General features: G+C 38.8%; 1 protein-coding gene across 1 annotated transcript in view; it reads right to left on the reverse strand.

Annotated features, from left to right (window-relative positions):
* The window catches only part of CLN8 (ceroid-lipofuscinosis, neuronal 8 (epilepsy, progressive with mental retardation)), a 60,634-nt gene that overhangs the window by 53,588 nt on the left and 587 nt on the right, over positions 1-6,459 (reverse strand). The window lies entirely within an intron of this gene.

The raw sequence follows: 6,459 nt of genomic DNA on the forward strand, positions 1-6,459 counted from the left end.
TCTTCTTGCTATTCTTTGGAACTCTGCATTCAGATGCTTATATCTCTCCTTTTCTCCTTTGCTTTTTGCTTCTCTTCTTTTCACAGCTATTTGTAAGGCCTCCCCAGACAGCCATTTTGCTTTTTTGCATTTCTTTTCCATGGGGATGGTCTTGATCCCTGTCTCCTGTACAATGTCACGAACCTCATTCCATAGTTCATCAGGCACTCTATCTATCAGATCTAGGGCCTTAAATCTATTTCTCACTTCCACTGTATAATCATAAGGGGTTCGATTTAGGTCCTACCTGAATGGTCTAGTGGTTTTCCCTACTTTCTTCATTTAAGAAGAGCCTTATACACAGAAGTGGGTAAAACAGACAAGCAACAACAACAAAAGCTTCTAAACTCTCTCCGAAGATCAACGTTTGTTGACTGGATCCTTATGAAAACTAAAGTCAAAGGCATAGAAGTTGGCGGAATTTAGATAAATGTATATAAATTGGTATATTTAAATGGGCTTTATATAAGGTGGTTACAGCTCTTGTTTAATTATATAGTGGGAAAGACAAGGCATATAGTTTGCCACTAAGGAAATATTAACTAAATGTGCTGAGGATACCAGTAGTTACCTGAGTCATAAAATAAGTAAACTGGGAATTAACAGGCAAGGGTTAATAAAAAAAAGTTTTTTTGCTTTGGTTTAATTTATAAACTCAGAAAAGTCTTTGCTAAATGCCTTATCCAAACCTTTGAAGATATGATAAATTAAAACTCGAAAGTTATAAAACAGAACTTTGTAAATTAAATTTCAGTTTTATTAAAAATCTTGCCACTGATTTTAGTAACTTCAGGTGACAGAACTGTTCTTTGTAAAACTAAATAACTGTCTTTGTCTTGCAAGTATGTAAACCAGAATATGAATACAGGCCTCCAGGAGCTGAGACTAAGCCCATTAAGCAGACAAGTCCTGGGAAACCAAGAAAAAAAATGGCAGTTTTAAATCAAAACTGCTGAGAATGTTCCCTCAGCCAAACCTTATAGATAGTAAGCCTTGATCATCTGAACAAGCAACTTTAAGGTCTTCCAACTGTTAACTAGTAAGTTTATATTAATATTGTAATACCCGGTTCATAGCTAAAGCCATGAGATCTCATTGCTTTTGTCGTGTACACATTATACATATATGATATCTCTACTTCTAAAAGATATTATTAGAATTGGATTTATAAGGAGCTCTATTTAATTTTAATAAAAAATGCTTACATTTGAAGAAAACTGGCCAAGATGACTTTCAGGTTCACGTGGACTGGGAAATATTCAATATTAAGTTGAAACCTGATATTAATTTTTATGTTTGTGGATCTAAATTAATATAGATGTTATTAAGAGTCATCAAATGTAAGTATAATACTTTATTGTTCCTAGGTTTAATAAATAAGACTTTACTAATCTCTTGCAAGAAAATAACTGGACATGAAGAAACTTCCAGGTAAATGTAAATAAAATAAAAACTGGGATAAAAACTTTAAAGTAAGCATATTTTAGAAATGTCTAAGTAAAATGATCTTTCCAGATGTTTGGTAACCTAAGATTCTAAAGCTGTGCCAATTTCAGCTAAGTGATGAAAGTTTATTTATTTAAAAGATGTATCAGTTACTAAAAAATATAAAAAATTAAAAGTGAGAATATTAATGAAAATGTTTGGTATCACTTGAGATGTTCTCTATAAGAAAGCAAATGTTTTTAGAAATTATCACTGGTATTTATGCTCACCAATCTATAGAATGCTAATATAAAGGTCAGTTGTTGGTTGATTAAGGAAAATAAGATGTGTGTTTTCAGTAAAGAAGGTATGAAGAATGGAACTGCATTTTATGAAGGGAAAAGGAAGTAGGTCTGACTGACAGGTGGCTATTTCAGGATGGAGAACAAAGTAATGGGTAAAAAAGTGATAAGAAGGTGTGTGGAAAGTGGACCCTGAGAAAAGAGTTTTGTGCATGGTTAGGACGAAGTTTAAAATAAATTTAATTAGGTTTACCTTTAAATGAATTTAAAAGTAAGCTGGTGCCAAAACTTTTCAGAGAGAATTTGACTTTTCTCTGTTAAGGGACACAGATTCTCAGGTGTTGAACTGCCTTTGATAATAGATTTAAGTTTATTTACCTCTTAAATGATGCATTATGCATTTGCCTCTAAAATTCTTTATTGTTACTTTGGCTAAGTGAACGGCTACTGTTTCACAATGACCTAGCCTGAGTGTTCTAAAGCTCTTTGGTATTTGTTGACAAAACTTCCTAAATCATTCTAATGAAGCCCTTTTGACTTCCAGCTAACTTTGGGAAGCTTCAGAGGGTTCCTGAAACATCCCAAAGGGAGATATAACACTAATTCGGTTCATTTTGTATGCAGAATACATGGGAAGTGTAATAATACATGGGAAGTAATAAATCATGGGTTACACTGTATGGTAAATGTTTCTAATATAGATATCCTAGAAACTATATGGAATTCCTACAATTCTGGTATGTCTGGGTAAGATGTTATCAGTCATAATTCAAGTTACTATCTTAAAGACTTGTCACAGCACTAATCAAGTTTTTTGCAAAAATGCTTCCTCTTCAAGAAAATTTATAGAAAGGACTTTTGGATAAATAAAAATTTCTGAACTGGGTAAGAAATTAAAGGACTCTAATGGAAAACCTGACTTCACAAAGGTTAACAAAAGGACTGAATGAACTGAGTTTCTGTGCCCTTAAATGATGCGTATTTATTTTCTCTGTGACCTTGGTTAAATGGAGAGGTATTGTTTCAGTGACCTCTGATCCTGTGTTTTAAAATCCTTTTGATATTTCTAACAAAATTCCCAAATATCAAAATAGAACTAGGCTTTTCAGGCTCCAGCTGACTGCGATGGATGCTTCAAGGAAGTACCTCTGAGGAAACTCAGAGATTAATGTTAAGCTAAGTTTATTTGATATTTTTAATTCAAAAACATTGTCAAGTGATTGAAAGTAAACTTTAGGTTGTGATAGATGAATACCATTAGTACAGATATTTCATAACTTATATGGAATCCCTAACATCTGACAAGTCCCGATAGAAGGTTATCAGGCATAATTCTAGAGATTATACTAAAATGTTATATATTCCAAGTTTCTTAGCTACATTGTACTCAAATCTTCAACCATGCAGAAGGGCCAAGGCACAATCAGTAGGGAAGCTGCTTTTAGAGTGATTCCCATCTGGGGAATTCCCTCTGAACTACACAGTGACAGAGGGACCTGTTTTTCTGGACAAACTTAAGGAAATGTGTAAAATTTGGTCAATTACGCAACATTTCCATTGTTCCGTTCCATTCCATCACCCCTAGTCTTCTGGGTTAGTGGAAAGGGCAAATGGAACAATGAAAACTCAGTTGGCTAAAATGATGGATGCTTATTCCTTCCCTTGGCCTAAGGCTATTTCGTTGGTTCTCTTCAACCTCAGAGCCATTCCTTTTGGCAAACATCATTTGTTTCCCTTCGAGATTATTACAGGGAGACCAATGAGACTGGATGAACATGATCCTATATTACTTAAGGGAGATACATTATTGAAAGGACTTAGCCAAAGTATTGACAAATCATTTTAAATTTGTTTCTGAAACTTACTGTAGTAATCTGTCCTCAAATGAAGATCAGATGTCCCATGACCTACAACCAGGAGATTATGTATACTAAAAGAGATATCATTCAAAGGACTCCCTCCAGCCTACATTGAAGGGCCCTTATCAGGTTATTTTAACTATCTCATGTGCAGCAAAACTAAAGGGAATTGACTCTTGGATTGATATCTCCCACCTAAAAAGGGCTCCTGCACCAGACTGGTCTACAGAGAGAACTGCTAACCTCAAACCCACCTTAAAATAACACTCTGATAATAAGGACACGCCATCACCAGGATGAGAGGAAGATGACATCAGAAGTAGATAGCTGACCCAAGTGACCCTGCACCTGATCCGCATGATTGTTCATAAGTTTTCTCCTTAGTTTTTTGGACTCTTGCACATGAATCAAATGTTTTTCTATCATGGGCATGATCTTATGCAAATTTTAGAAATTAATAAAATTATTGGGTCAATTACCTGCATCCAGTACTTCTGGTTTACCTTGATGGGTTTCTCTCCTCCAAGGCTCTGATTGGATGGCTCTTATAAAGTTTATTTTGGAAGAAAGAAATTATAGTTCTGTCTGGGCTGGTACTGACATCACTAGATGGGACCCACTCACTTGGCCAATCAAACATACTTATTCTAACCCTGGCCATAAATATGAATTTTCCCTTAAGGTTACTCTCAGTCAGAACAAAGGCTAAATTCCAGTCAAAAAAAGTAAACTCTAGACTATTAGGAGGGACACTTCCTCAGTTTGGGAATGTATTTATTTGGCTAACACCAGGCTATGGTTGTCTGAGTCTAAAGGCCCCCCATGCTGGGAACAATTAAACCATACCAAAGATAATCAACCTAATAACACTAGAAAATTAGGCTAAGTGCCTTACGACAACAACCAATTTAGCATTTCTCTTAAAGACGGTGACTGGTATGGAACAGATTTGGTCAGATGTCCAGAAATATACTGGCTGGCACCTAACGGGACTCAATGGCTTTGTGGGTCCAATCTATGACCCTGGCTTCCACTAACCAGGCTGGCTAGGAAGGTGTCCTTTAGGATTCCCTTGGGCTCAAGGCTACTTATGTACAAACTCAGATGTGACTCTAGTATATTTACCATCAATATGAGCCCGATTGACCAAGAGATCTGTATTTCACCGGCATGATCACTTAGCAGCTATTTTTGTGCCTTCAGTAGGATTGGAAAATGTTATTTCTTACATTGAAGACTTAACAAAATTCACTCAAAAGACATTAAATGATAGCAACTAGGCTACTAGCCTACTAAATTCTGAGGTCTTTATGATGAGAAAAGCTGTATTACAAAATCGTATGGCCCTTGATATTCTTACAGCATCTCAGGGAGGCAACTGTGCTGTAATTCAAACTGAATGTTGTGTTTACATACCAGAAGAATCCTCTGAGGTAACACATTTAATGACTCACATGAAAAATCAGATTGCTGCCTGATGATTCACTTCCTAGCCTTGGTGATCTTTTAGGAAGATGGTTTGGTTATGGAAGCTCATGGCTTAAAATCCTACTTGTAATTTTAACAACATTATTAGCTGTTGTAATCTGTTTATTTTATATGGCTAAACATCTTGAAAAACCAGATCGTATTTATAATGTGGAATAATTGCAATAGTGTGATTCAAGGTATGAGAAGAGGCAACAAGGGAAATATCTCTTGGATCCTATTAGGTTAGAAGAAAGAGGATCCAGAGAATCTTGTATTCTCTACCAATGGGCCTAATCTGGAAATTAACACCTAGAGTGACGTATCAGTGCAGAACTTTCACCTGATCTGGGAGGAGCCTCCCAGCGCCCTGGGATAAAAACAAACAGTGGTCATGCAATGTCTCCCAATGTGCTTGAATTTCCGACCGTGGGGAGGGAATGTGAAATGAAATATTTTCTGCTCTGTGCTCTAGCAGGAAACATGCCTCTTCAAAATGCAAATTTCTGAGCCCAGATGAAAGAAAGCCAGCTCCTTGGAAGCCATCAGCTACTTTCTGCCCAGTAAGCACCGAGGAGCTGGGGGGAAGTGAGAGACAGCCATTCCCTCATCCGCCTTCCATTAGGGTAAGCAGGGGATTAGCATGTGAACAATAAAGCAAGCAGGAGCAGCCCCAGATAGCTCCATACATATGAAAGGAACGCCACCCTTAAGCAGGAATTTTGTCTTGAGGCTACAGAAATAGGCTATGGATCCAGGAACCCGTGGCCTCCCCCTGGCCCTTCAGGGGGTCAGCTCACTGTGCTTGCAGCGCCCACACTGTCTCTGCGCTCTGTTCAGAGTCAACTTACTCCCAGTTGCAGGGCGCTGCGTCTGGACATCCGTTCCCACCCGCCCTTGGACCACCTCGAGAACCAGCGCTTCATCCAGGATACTGGGCACCTCCTGTGCCAGGCTCGGGGCCGTGAAGATGTTTGGTTTTCCCTGAGATGTTTTCTCCTGAGGCTTTAGAGACAGCCTTTGCACTCACAGGTCACCCTGCTCTTCTCTCCCTGGGCGGGCTGTCAGAACGGGCATCTGATTGCTCACCGTCCCGCCTCCCTGCGGCCTGGGCTCCTCACAAAGCCCCGCACACCCCATCCCATCCCTGCACCTTCTCCCACGGCGCGCCCCTCCCACGTGCCATCCATCACCAGCCTCATCCCCAGAACCTTCCATCTTCCCAAATGGACCCTCTCCCCCGTTGAAACACTCACTTCCCCTCAACCCCAGCCCCTGGCAAACACGGAACCTTAAAGTAGTTTTGCTTTGTGATCAAAATGCTGGGTGCACCAGCTCCGCACCCCTGAGGGAAGCGCCAGCAAGAC

Source organism: Bison bison, unplaced genomic scaffold (assembly GCF_000754665.1).
Source record: "Bison bison bison isolate TAMUID 2011002044 unplaced genomic scaffold, Bison_UMD1.0 scf7180017863606, whole genome shotgun sequence".
Taxonomy (NCBI): domain Eukaryota; kingdom Metazoa; phylum Chordata; class Mammalia; order Artiodactyla; family Bovidae; genus Bison; species Bison bison.